This window comes from Labrus mixtus, chromosome 15 (genome assembly GCF_963584025.1).
Source record: "Labrus mixtus chromosome 15, fLabMix1.1, whole genome shotgun sequence".
Lineage (NCBI taxonomy): Eukaryota > Metazoa > Chordata > Actinopteri > Labriformes > Labridae > Labrus > Labrus mixtus.
In genome coordinates this window covers 6,888,014-6,901,384 of record NC_083626.1, presented here as the reverse complement: position 1 = coordinate 6,901,384, position 13,371 = coordinate 6,888,014, and the positions used below count along the sequence as shown (strand labels likewise).

Below are 13,371 nucleotides of genomic sequence, written 5' to 3'. Positions count from 1 at the left end.
AGGATAGCAAGACAAATCGAAGGCCAATTTCAGCTCAGGTCAATTTCTGAAAAATGATAACTTCATATTCTCAGTTTGCAGGATGATGGAAGTGACTGTTTGTGTTGTTGCCCTCATCCTCCCAGTCTAATGTCTATATTCTACTTCCTCACATCATTTTTTATATTTAATTACTTCCTCAACGGTCGATGCAATCCTTCCTCGTTTTTCTCTCACTCCTCCTATTGTTCTTTCCAATGACACTCTCACCCTCGTTCTCATTCTCAGGGTGATGTTCAATGATACCCTTTAATAAAACTAAAGACAGTCACCTATGCTTATGAACACATACTGCAAAAGCTATTATGTGTATGCAGCTCCTACTGCGGGGAAAAGCAAGAAATGAGACATTCTCACTCCCAACTTGTTAAATACGTCAGCAGGACTGTTTTAGGTAGCCCTCCAGGATCACTTTTCTCACCTGCCCCGCTGTCAAGTTAGTTATCAAGTTACCAATGTCTGACTCTCTTATGAGGGTCCATACCCGCTAGATAAGAGCCACCGTTCACCGTCAGTCTAATCCCTGAGTCGCCTCTCTTTCCCTTCACATATTTCCAGAGAGCCTGGGAGCGAAAGCGACTGTAACTCCTGCCCCATTTCCTTCCTCCAACTACCATCCAAGACTAATGGACTGAATTAGACACAGACACACACACACACACACACACACAGACACAGACACAGACAGACACACACACACAGACACACACACACACACACACACACACACACACACACACACACACACACACACACACACACACACACACACACACACACACACACACACACACACACACACACACACACACAGCCCAACTGATAAGCACACACACATAAACACACTCATTATTCAATAGAACATTTCCTGCAGACATAAACACACCTGGTAGGATGTAGCCAGACACAGCAGGGGGGAGACGGGGGACGTGTCTTTGTGTGCATCTTTATGTGCATTTGCATGTGCATGTGTATGTGTATGTGTATGTGCGTGCTGCCTGGGATTGTAGTTAAGTGTGTGTTTGTGTGTTATGTGTTTTAGTTTAGGAGAGAGTGAAGTAAAGAGATAGAGAGCAGTTAAAGAGTAAAAAGAGGAATGCACTGTAAACCAAAAAAAAGAGAAAAGCCAAGTTCAAGTGTGCAGCCTGTAACAGCAATTTCTCCTCAAACATTGATCTAATCACAGACCCAGCGTATCAGGCAATATCAAAAAAGAAAGAATCTCAAGTATCGGAGATTCAACCACCTATAATCCTGTCCTCGAGCCAAGCAAAAGCATCCTGATAAGGAGGGGGAGAAATGTGTCATCACTATTGAGAGAATTAGCAGGAAAAAAAAAAGGTTTCTATAATTTCATAAAAAACCTGTCCACCTGCTGATTAATCTGTGTAGTTGTTGTTGTTTTTTTTTAAATTGTGAGTCGTGGTTATAACTAGCTTGTTACTGTGAAATGAAGTTTTTGTAGTGTACTGACAGGAGACAGCTGTGGGAGATGAGAGCTGTCTGACACCAGTGGGAAATGTCCAAACTAATACACATCATACTTGGAGGGACTCACAGTGGATGCCTTGTTTCCTACAAGATGTGCGTGTGTGTGTGTGTGTGTGTGTGTGTAAGAGAGATGTGAGCTCACTTGAAATGAAATTCCACATGTGTGCAGCACATGTTGAGGACATGTGTTTGTGTCTACAACTGGAACTTTAGTGCTTGCTGATATATGATACACAAGTCATCAAATAAAAGCAAAGCACAGAGCATAAAAACTTCACTTGAAAACTCAAGTAGTGTGGTTGCATATGTGTTTGGGGGGCTTGCAAGTGTGTCCTTTGTCAAGTTAAAAACACACTTGACTTTATTCTTAGTGGAGTGAAGACACTAATTGTCAAACTATGGCTTAAAATGTAAATGTCTTCCTTTAAAAGAATAGAGTGATTTTTTTTTTTCAGGGTGCAATTATCAGGTCAAAAAAAGATGGATGAACTGAAGCAGAAGTCTGAGATATCCTGACATTTAGTCCTAAAGTATGGATCAATCTCAAATACTTTATTGGACATAGCCGACATGACCTCGTCCACAAGTTGACTGACTAACGTTTTGAAGCATTGAGTCCGGCATTTTGGCCGTCTCCATCTTGGTTTCTTGGAATGACTATCTCATGATAATGGGTTGAAGATGCTTTGCTACATCTCTGATTGACGGATCACTTAACTAGATGCTTGTCAATCACTGGTCGCCATGTACTAAAGCTTCCTGCTCTATCGTCTATTTCACTCTTAAGGAAATCATGACATACCAAATGAACACGAAGAAGACAATAAACTTGTTAGTTAAGGTTAGGATGATTGAGAAAAGGTTATTTTTCTTGATTTCTTGAATACACTCAGGATACATTCTGACTTATTTCTGAAACCAGTGGAGTTGCCCCCAGCTACCAGGTTTATGGTATTTCCATACCGGCTTCACTTTGGAAACCACAGCTGTTTTCACATATGCACTTCCCAAAAAAGTGGAAATAGTGCCCGGAGACGTGCATGCAGTCTCTGGTAGTGCACTGATCACATGAATCACCATCACCTCCCTGTTTTGTTAAAGTGTGAACAAGGCTCAGGGGTAACAACATTTCCTATGCAAACAGATGTTTCTCTTCCCGTTGAAAATGTGGCAAAAGAACACTTTTGTGTCCCACATATTTTTGCTGAAATGGCCTATGGGAACGTTTTAAAGTCTGAAACTACTTGTTCAGTAAATTTGCTATTTGCAGTGTAACCCTTAACCCTGACCAGAAGTAAGGGTTCAACTAAACAGAGTTTTAGAGTGAATTCAGCAGTTTCCTCAAATTACCAGAGTACACACACACACACACACACACACACACACACACACACACACACACAGTGTCACACACACAGTGTCACTCACACACACACACAGTGTTTGCTGTCTCTGACACCAACCCCTAATTATAAAGTTACAGACTTGGGTGCATTAGAGTCCAGTGGAAAAGCAAGTGCTGAGCAGACGCAGACACACACACACGCACACACGCACACACGCACACACACACACACACACACACACACACACACACACACACACACACACACACACACACACACACACACACACACACACACACACACACACACACACACACACACACACACACACACACACACACACACACACACACACGCCTGCCTGTTGGCTCACAGTTGAGAAACGTGACACTTCAAATAGCCAAATTACAGAGCTGCACACACTGAAGCACACACGTTCATGTGCTGTGCACAATCAAGAAACACACACTTTTTTTTCTCCCGAAAAGCAAACATCCAAATTGTTCAAATTGTCATCACTTCTTCATTGTGTTTCCATTTCTCTGCTTCTCGTTCTCTCTCTCATTATGGAAATGAGCAGCCGGGCAGATGTGCAGGTTGCTGGAATACTAAACGCTCCCTGTTTGTTCTCTCTCTCGCACACACTCTGAGGTGTATGGCTCAAAATACTGTGGGCGATTGTAATGTAATGACTAGTTAAATGCATGCAAAGTGAACAAAACAATCTGCGTGCAAAGCCAGCCTTGGAGGGGAAAATGAATTCCCCTTATTTCACCCCGAGTGCACAACACATCTTCAGAGTTTCTCATAAACGATTTCAGAAGGCAAACAGACAGATGCAGCAGACAGATACATACAGATAGACAGATCATAATCGTTCTGAATATAGTCGCCCCAGACTCATGCAGCACAGCTGGAGAAAATCGTTTGACCTGGGAATGAAATGACAACAAGGAAGACAGGCATTCTCACCCTGAAAACCTCAGTGATGAGTTTTTCTTTCAAAGTGAACAGCTGGTCATCTCTGGACAATATTCTAATACATTTTGAATTATTGCTTAAGACTAATTTTCTCATGGACCGGGAGGTACATTTTAGTCTGTTAGCTTGATGCTAACACATGATGGCAATCACCATTAAAGGGCTAAAAGATGTAGCATTCTGATCATGGTCATTTTAACTTCAGAAAATATCTACTTCACTTAACTGTGTTGCGTTAAATAGATCATTCCTTAAGTTGATGTTAAGTTAGTTTATCTCTACAGTCTGTAACGATGCAGTTAGTTCAACGGACACTGAAGCTTTCTTCATTTGTTATTTAAAGGTGGTTAGCGAAAAGCTTTCAAATGTGCTAAAGCCACCGTACGAAGGTAATGTCACAGGCCAACCAAGCACCAATAAAATAAAATACATTTTTAAGATGATATAAAAGTCGCATGAGCAATTGTTTAAACAAAATAAAAAGAATGATTATTCAAATATTTGCAAAAATCCGAGAGGAAAATGTTGTCTAATATACAAATGAGGCTACTATTGAAAACTGAATATATAAAGCAAAGTGCATAAAGGGTTAAATCTATCTAGTGAAGCATCTGCTTGGGGAAATATATAAAAAAAAACAATCAATAGCATAGTATTCAAGACTTTTTTCCCCTTTATTTTCACATTCCTGCCTTACATTGGAGATGTATGACTACTCAGTGGCTGCTGTACTCTCACTTTAAAAAAATACAGGACAAAACCAGCTGCCTGAAACTCACCATGTCCTGAACCTACACACACACACACACACACACACACACACACACACACACACACACACACACACACACACACACACACACACACACACACACACACACACACACACACACACACACACACACACACACACACACACACACACACACACACACACACACACACACACACACACACACACACACACACACACACACACACACACACACAATCTCCGTAACCACCCGAGGGATATGCATAAACACTACTTAAGACTTTGACAGGTGGGTAAACAGTTTAATATGTCTTTATCGTGCATTATGCCCCCTGGCTGGCTCTGTGTCACACTGTAGCATTTAATAAACTCTGTCCCTCCATTCCCCCACAGCCACAATATATATATATACACTGTGTATCATCTGTGTTTTATTACACTGAGGGGAGAAGCCCAACACAAGCATTCAAATAATGATGGTGATTTGCAGCCTTTTTCTATTTGTTTCTCTCTTTGTCTCAATATCTTGTGCCCTCTGTCTCGCTCCCTACGATCATAAATCGTATTACCGCTCAGCGAGAGGGCAGCGATCAGCGACGTCTATGTGTGTGTATGAGTGCTTCTATCACGGCCCTTAATGTGGAAGTAAAAAGCAAGCCGGGTGTAAATGGTGTCACTGACATGTTTCTGAGCCATGAGTCAACGTGTTAGAATACTATACCTCTATACCTATAGAGTACATTCAACACACGCACAGATTTGCGTCATAGCCTCGGGGGTCCATGAATAGGGTGAAGTGATGTGTGTGTGTGTGTGTGTGTGAGACTTATCAGGGAGTGAATTTTCATAGACTCATTATCAGGAAGAAGTTTTCAGGCTCTAAACTTGGACTCCATGTGTCCGTGAACATCTTGTTGAACATCTGGTTTCCATGACAACGTTCGGTACATGCACAGGTCTGGAAGACAAACATGAAACCGACTATCTCAACGTTAAATCAAGTGAATCTGAAAGAGGTGATGCTTCATTTCATTTTGTGTGTGTGTGTGTGAGTGTGTGTGTGTTTCTGGGTGAGGTTGAGGGTGGGAGGTTCAGAGCACTGTGCATGAGCCTCCAAGGCACACGCACACACACACACACACAAAAGCACAAGAAAACACAGATAAGAACACGAACCATGTACACACAAACATTCCCACGGCATAGACACACACGCAGACAAAGATAAAAGTAGATATGAACTGTAAAATCGGATGTTCGGGGTTCTGTAATGTGTGAATGTACGGGGATTGTGAGTGTGTGTGTGTGTGTGTGAGTGTGTGTGTGTGTGTGTGTGCTCATATCCTGAAGTTCAACTGCAATCAGTAAACAATGTTTCTGGCTGAGTGAAGAAAAACAAGAAGCAAGGGGTGAAATGTTCAACTCACAGTAAGTAAGCATGTATGTGTGTATGTGTGTGTGTGTGTGTGTGTGTGTGTGTGTGTGTGTGTGTGTGTGTGTATGCGTGTGTGTGTGTGTGTGTGTCTGACAGAGTGAGAGAGAGTAAGAGAGCACTGAACTGCAGAAGCTTGACTTCTCCACAAAACTTCCGACATGTACAGTATATATCTGTGTGTGTGAACAGTGCAGATGTTGTCAGCAGAGAGCAAGACGCTCCAATAACTTTCCTTAATAAGGAAACACTGACTGTGACTGTGATGCAGGACTCTGCTAATGGCAGCATATCACAGCGTAATAATGTTCAGCGACACATTGACACGGCAAGCCACTTATTTCCTTCTAATTAACAACCTGACAATGGAATTTGTCGCACTGGTTACGCTTCCCAGTGTGGTTATTTCCTGACATCACCACCCAACAATTAAATTAGCGCCTGCCCATCACGGCTCAAAGTGGAGCGACTACAGAGTTTCAATTTAAAATAACTTGCTGCTGTGTTAATAGGACACAGCGTTTCTCTGGAGCCCAATGGCTGCTGTCATCATTCGAGGAACATACAGATCCTCAGATTTAAAGCGTTATTCTGCATCCTATAATTGCTTTCGATATTTGACAAAATGCCGAGAAGGGGTGAGCTTTCAACCCCCCCCCCCCCTCCCCCCCCTCTGCATCGCTTTGCTCAGCAGTTAGAGCTTTGATAGGCAGAGAGAAAGTGTTAATTAGCTTGCCTGGATTCATGCTGTCAATGGGGTTTTGTTTATCCAGCTAATGCCATTCTTTTCCATTTCATTTCAGAGACTTCACATACTGGAAATTTGTTTTGATTTTTCTTTCATTTTTTTATATCTCTTGTTCTGCCACAAAGAAAAAGGGAAATGACGGCTTCAGTTTGGATGAATTCACAAAGCAATTAAACGGGCAAAATATTAGCTGGCATCAAAGTAAACCTCCATCAGTGCGGACGTATATTCGGGAGAAAAATATTTAGATAGTCTGTGCTAACATTGCTATGCATGAAATTCAGGACTATTGCTTAATCCCTCCCCCCAACAGTGATTCTCCATTATAGCCTTTCTCTACACCTGCAGTGGTGCGGTGTGTGTGTGCATGCGTGTGTGTGTGTGTGTGTGTGTGTGTGTGTGTGTGTGTGTGAGGGGGCTCCAACAGAAATACTTTGCATTTAAAGATTTCCCAGGTTGGTGAATGTTTCCTGAGGCACCCAAAAAAATACAATAAAAGGTTAATGGAAATTATTTTTCAGTGTGTTTATCTGCTCTAATGTAAGCTGCTATTGTTAGCATAACTGGATGCTAAACAGATGAAGAATGCCAACATAGCTTCCAAACACAATAATGTTACTCCTGCTGGTACTTGAAGAGCCCTGCGGGGCGATCAAAGACCAGAGATGTTTGCTTATTTTGATGTCCTCCGCACAGATGATCAGCAGGTTAGGGTGCTTCTGCTTATGAACAGGTAGCTGTAGCCCGAGTGGTTTTTCACTCCATAGATCGTGTAAAGCAGTAAAGGAAATAATTAAGACCTTTTAACAAGACTCTCATTTCAAAGCAAGTGAGCAGAGAACATAGGAGGAAAAAAGGCAGGTAAGGCTTTTGTATGGAACTCATGAAGCTATTTGCTTTTTTTAACTTTAATAACATTGCTCAAGACTCATCTCTCTGCTTTGGCTTTTAATTCAAGTTGACATGTAGTGCACAGAGTTTAAAGTTCTTAGAATGAAATGAATGTTTGCACTCTTAGATTCTTAAGAATTGTATATTGCTTTTTGTGCTGTGCAAGGATAAAAATCTTGACAGACGCAGCCCTTGTAAGGACAGGGGCGACTTACTGAAGGGTCAGTTTGAAGCTGGCTTGTTAACATTCATCTGGTACCTAACGGGCTGTTTTAAAAAAAACTACAAGATAACAAGCCTACAGATCAGAGATCATAACAACACTATAAGACGTCTATAAAACGGAGAAACCAAAAGCCAACAAATTAGACACGACTACCGGGGAGGCCGACTGACAGCTCCCAGATCACAGGCACAGATAGCTCAGTGTGCTGTCTGTCCACATCAAAGAGCTGCTGATCCTTACAAGGTCCCAGGTCCTGGAATAACCTGCAGCAACAATCAGCAGGGGTTGCACCACCGCCACGGGGAGATATCAAAGCCAACCTGCATTGCAAACGGTGTTAATAATTACTCCTATCACTGGGGGGAAAAAAGCAAAAACAGTGTTGTATATTTACCAACTACAGCACACTCAGTTCTCACTATACAGATTTTTTTTATTTTGCTCTTTGGACTGCAGCCTCTAACCTGTCTTGTTAGATCGATACTGGGTAAGCTGCGGTGAGCTGAGGTGAGGAGAGCCTGAGAGGGAACGCTGTCAAAGACGAATGGTTGGACGTGGAGAAGATGAGACGAGGCTAATTTCTTAGCCTTTAACCTTTTTTTGCTTTTGAAAGGATGTTACTTAGCTAGCCTTTCGGATGCTAAGATAAATAAGTGCTGAATTCACTGACAAAGAAAACAAGCAGGTTACGCTGACCAAGGTGAGGATCTAGAGTTCATTCAAAAGCTCTGTGTACATTCAGAGGGCAACAAACTTTACAGTTGATAAAGTCAAGGCTGCCCTCCGTTGCGCCCTCTTTTTTTGCTTTCCACCACCAGCCAACACAATAGCGGGCTAACATGCTGGACACGACGACTCTGCTGTGAAATTGTAATCCTGGAGAGGCAATTTTATAGTGTACCTTTGATATCTTGATGCGAGACATTCTCAGCCAGCAACCCCCCCCCCCCGCCCAGCTAAGAGATGAGGTAGATATTTTGCCTCTGTTGTGCAAAATCTATGATGTGAAATGATTTAATTAAGATAGGCCGAGGAGTCATAATTAATTCTGCCTCTATTCGAGTCGGGCTTACTGTCAAGAACACAGGGAAACGCTCCGGCAGAATAAATCACAGTACAGTTTGTGTTTGTGTGTGTGTGCGTGTGTGTGTGTGTGTGTGTGTGTGTGTGTGTGTGTGTGTGTGTCCTCTATCTGAGGTTGTAATGGTTGTGGAGCCATAGTTACTGTATTCTCCCCGAGCTGACAGAAGAGTTATGTCAATTCTTTTGGAAGAGGAAGTGTTGTTAAAGTGTTAGTCAGCCCGCTGGCAATTTTTTTTTTCAGGCGTCCCAGATCAAACCACATTTCAGTCCAGGAGTTTATTACGTGTGTCAGTTAGGAGCATCCTCTGGGGAACGCTGTCAGTGACAAATACGGAATTGAAGGATTCACAGCGAATGAGCGCCTGCCAGGCAGGTTTGTGCACAGAGGACCTCTAAACCGTTTGACGCTCTTTCTCCATAACACTTCCTTTTCTCTCCAGCCTCTCGAGACTATTTTGGGCCTTTTGTGGCCAGTGTTTAGTCGCCTCTGGTTGTAAAAAGGATGAAATAAAGAATTCCTCCAGGGAAGCCGTTTATACTTTTCTTCTCAGCCTGAAGACCTTGAGACAGAATTCATGTGATAAAATCTTCTTCTTTTTTTATTACTTTTAAATTACAACTAGATAAGGCATTAATCAAAGGATATAAATATCCTGTTACGGTACAAATCTCTTATGAACGCTGTCAAATTTAACATATAGATGAGATATCATCGATGTGATCACGTGTCCTTCACATGTCCTTCAACAGAGACCAAGTACCTTATATTCTCTAGATGTGGACACTGACAACTTAGGGCCAAGAGCCTCATTCATCAACCATTTCTGAGTCGACAGAAAAGTCCAATAGTAATCCCTCAAGCTGCAAATTCTCTTTGCTTTCTAGCTTTGGCCAACATGCAACAACTGTCTTATTATCAGGAGACGACAGGCAATAATGAGTGTGGCCTGAGCCAAGCGACTGCTGCTTTGAGCTTTTAAAGAAAGAGCCTAATTAAAGGCTGCTTTGTGACTTTTGTCACTTGTTTTGACTGGTGATTATAGGCCGTTCATTGGGGAGGATTCGTCAGCTATTTGCGGGCGGCGCCCCCCCTTAAATATCATCTTAGAGCTCTGCTTATGTTGTGCCGAACCTGCATTTTCCCCTCAGCCAGTCCCATGATCTCTCGCTCTAATTTGCTGAACAAATTCCTTCACTTTCTGCAGAATCTTCTCACGCTAATAAGGACGTCTCATCAGCTGCAGTTCAGACACAAATGAGACACTTTAAATAGGAAGACTCCTTTGTTATCTTGTCTGTGATTTCCTGTAATGAAGTACCCGGGAGCAGGATGTCCTTGGCAACTGAGGACAAGTTCAGCAGTACAAGCCCTTTGCTCTTTTGAGCAGATTTGACAAATAGCAGGGCTATATTCGCCCTCTGCTGGTTTAGAGCATCTTCTAAATCACCCCTTCACAACTAATAAATGTGTCGGAAAAAAGAGTGGCCTACTGTCGTATTTGGGCCAAGCCTAATTGTCCCACTAATCTCTCCCAGCATTAAATGACCTGCAGTAACTGCGTCCCACAGGGCAGGCTTACCCCACTGATTGGGGTACTGTTCCCTTTGTTTTGCTTGGCATATTAAAACAGCATAGGCTGCTGATGGAAAGCCTACAGAACTATTGGAAATGTAATTAAAGGCTAGCAGCAGCTTTTAAACGGTTGACTAGTGCAGAAACAAACTGCTCCGTCAGACAGCAAAAACTTTAATACATGGAAAATGAGTGGCTCGATCGATAAGCAGGGCGTTATTTCTTTTGTAGGGGAAATTCAATGGAAGACAGGAATGGACTGCTTCACTGCCCGCATACTGTTTCTCATTTTCGCAGCAGAGAGAAACATTTTGTGGCAATATTTGCTTCTGAGCAGACAAATAGAGACCTCTCTGTAAGATATAATCATTTGTCAAGCAATTTCATCTTTCATTAAAACAAAAATAAATAGCCGCTGTAAACTCTGCCGGCTGCAGTTGAATCTCTTGTGCTGTGGGGATATGAGGCACAGAGGAGGAAAAAATAGACATGTCGTATGCTCCTCAGGTGTTAGGGTGAGGGTGAGTTGAGAAATGCTCCAATCAAGTTCAATTATTTGTTGAAGCCATTTCACATTGACGGTGAACAGCCTATTGTCCTGAATGGGCCTGACAATCACATTCATCATAAACCACATATAATTTCATACATTTTTTATACTGACATCGTTCGCACAACACTTTTCCAAACAAGCTGGCCTATGGGGCGAGTGATTGAGCAATTATCAGAAACAGATTCGGCAAGCCCCCACTGCGGCCTTTTGTCCCCACCATGAGCTGGCGGGCTGGGATCATTAAAAACATTTTCTCCGTGTGTTTTCTTCCTCCAGACCTCTGGCTTTGTAGCTGGTACACAAGCAGGAATATAAAACACCTACAGAACTAGTAGGAGTCCATCCCTAGCTGTCTGTCTGCACAGAGAAAAACACAACACCAAAGTCTATCAAACACCGTCTCACTGTGCTGCCTCCGATAAATATTCATGATAGCAGCTTGAAAACCAGCTGTTTTCCTCCAATTAAAGGCGGCAGAGATGCACCGTTTTGGAAATAAATTGTTGCTTTTTTTTAATTAACAGCTCGTGCTATTGGTCTCGAAAAACAACTAAAACAACGCAGCAGCCATTGCAAAGATTTATATGTAAGGGACGTGATGAGCACATGTGAATAATGAGGGGAGCTGCGCACCTGGCCTACAGACCGCAGGATCTCTAAAAGTGTATTACAGGCACAACTGCCTGCAGGGCATACGTTTACACATCATCAGGGCCCAGCATCTGGGATGTTTCTTAATGTATTTTTGAAGATGTGTAAGATACAGTGAAGTGGCATGCTAGGTAACAGATATAAAGTTGTAAAGATGCCTAGTAACAACTGTTGCTTAATAATGAATACATTCTTTAAGAAAGGCAGATTCAAGGTCAATGCACTTTAGTCTTTTCTTTTCTTGTTTCAAAGTTTTCTTAACTTTGCTGTATTTAGAGTGGGCTATGATTCTTTTACATCTTTGATCATCAAAATCAACTGAGCACAGTTTAAGCTTTCAGAATGACCAACATCAACTGATCTTATTTACTGTAAAACTTTTGAAGTTCAGACAAATCTGTGATTAGGTCTCAACTCACACTACTGTTTATTTACTTGCAGAAAACTCCTGAAAAACTGTAAATTTCCAGGAGGAGCTGTATGTGTGAACGCAAACAGCCAAATGTTTCACTCAGACCTCCCCCCGGAATATTTCCTGACAGACCCCTATTATTTTTGTCGCAGCAAGTCTGAGTGGGCTGATGTGAGAACGCAGCAGGATATTATCCGGAAAAATTCACCTTGAGAGAGGGGGGGAGAGTGACATTTATATACTGTGACTGGAGTCAGTTAGTGTCGCGACCATTATGATCTCCATGCACGTAATTAAACGGCCACATTACGTTTTCAATTGTCCAGAATGTTGTTCTCCGCTCTTTTATTGACATTGATTCTGCCGTACTACACGTAGCATTTATTTAAAGGGAGATATTCTCGTTATAGCATCATATAGCAAACTCTGTTGTTTCGTCTGCTACTTCTGCATCTTTTGCATGTCACGTCTTACCTCAGTAGACCCCCCGCCCCCCCTTCCTGTCTGACAGGGACAGTCCCCCGCTGTGAGGTTCATATGTGAACAGCCAGGTCAAGAGAATCTCCTGAGCAGTCCTCCTGAAATTATCTAGATATTTTCAGGAGTGCATGTGTGAAAGCGGCTCTACCTACTGAAACACATCAGCTCTTCAAAACAGGAAAATGTGTTATTAGCGATCATGACTGCAACAGGAATCAACATTTTGCTCTTTGTTCTTTTGTGCAATTAAATCGCATGCAAATGAATCTCAGATTTTCCACACAAAATTATAGAAAAGAAAAAAAGCGCTGTGATTCATCTTCATGGACCTTCCATTGCTGTCACCTCATTTTGAGGATAGACACTCAGGTAATGTAGCATACCCGGAGAAGGGAGGGTTATTATCCTATTAGACCCTATCAGACGGATGTGAATGCTGCTCTGGTTACAGATATTGAACATCAGCCCAACTAGCAGTGCGGCGCAGATCAAATCAAGTCATCAAAAGATCCTTCTCACATCAAAGCCCTGAGCAGACCTGGGCCACGTGCCTGAAATACCAACAGTGCCCAAACAAAAAGCGGAGCTGCCAAACGTGGCCCAGCGTTCAGACGGCTGCCCACTTCAAAGGCTGGGATCCGCTGTCCAAGGTCATTACAAGAAGGTATACAACCCAAAATCACCAGCGGTCAGCGAAGGCGGACAGAGTAG

At 42.4% G+C, this 13,371-nt stretch overlaps 2 protein-coding genes across 10 annotated transcripts in view; both read right to left on the bottom strand.

Annotated features, from left to right (window-relative positions):
* Window positions 1-13,371, bottom strand: part of slc66a1 (solute carrier family 66 member 1) — a 514,023-nt gene that overhangs the window by 66,248 nt on the left and 434,404 nt on the right. The gene's annotated exons all lie outside the window — the stretch shown is intronic.
* Window positions 1-13,371, bottom strand: part of agrn (agrin) — a 291,135-nt gene that overhangs the window by 165,688 nt on the left and 112,076 nt on the right. The gene's annotated exons all lie outside the window — the stretch shown is intronic.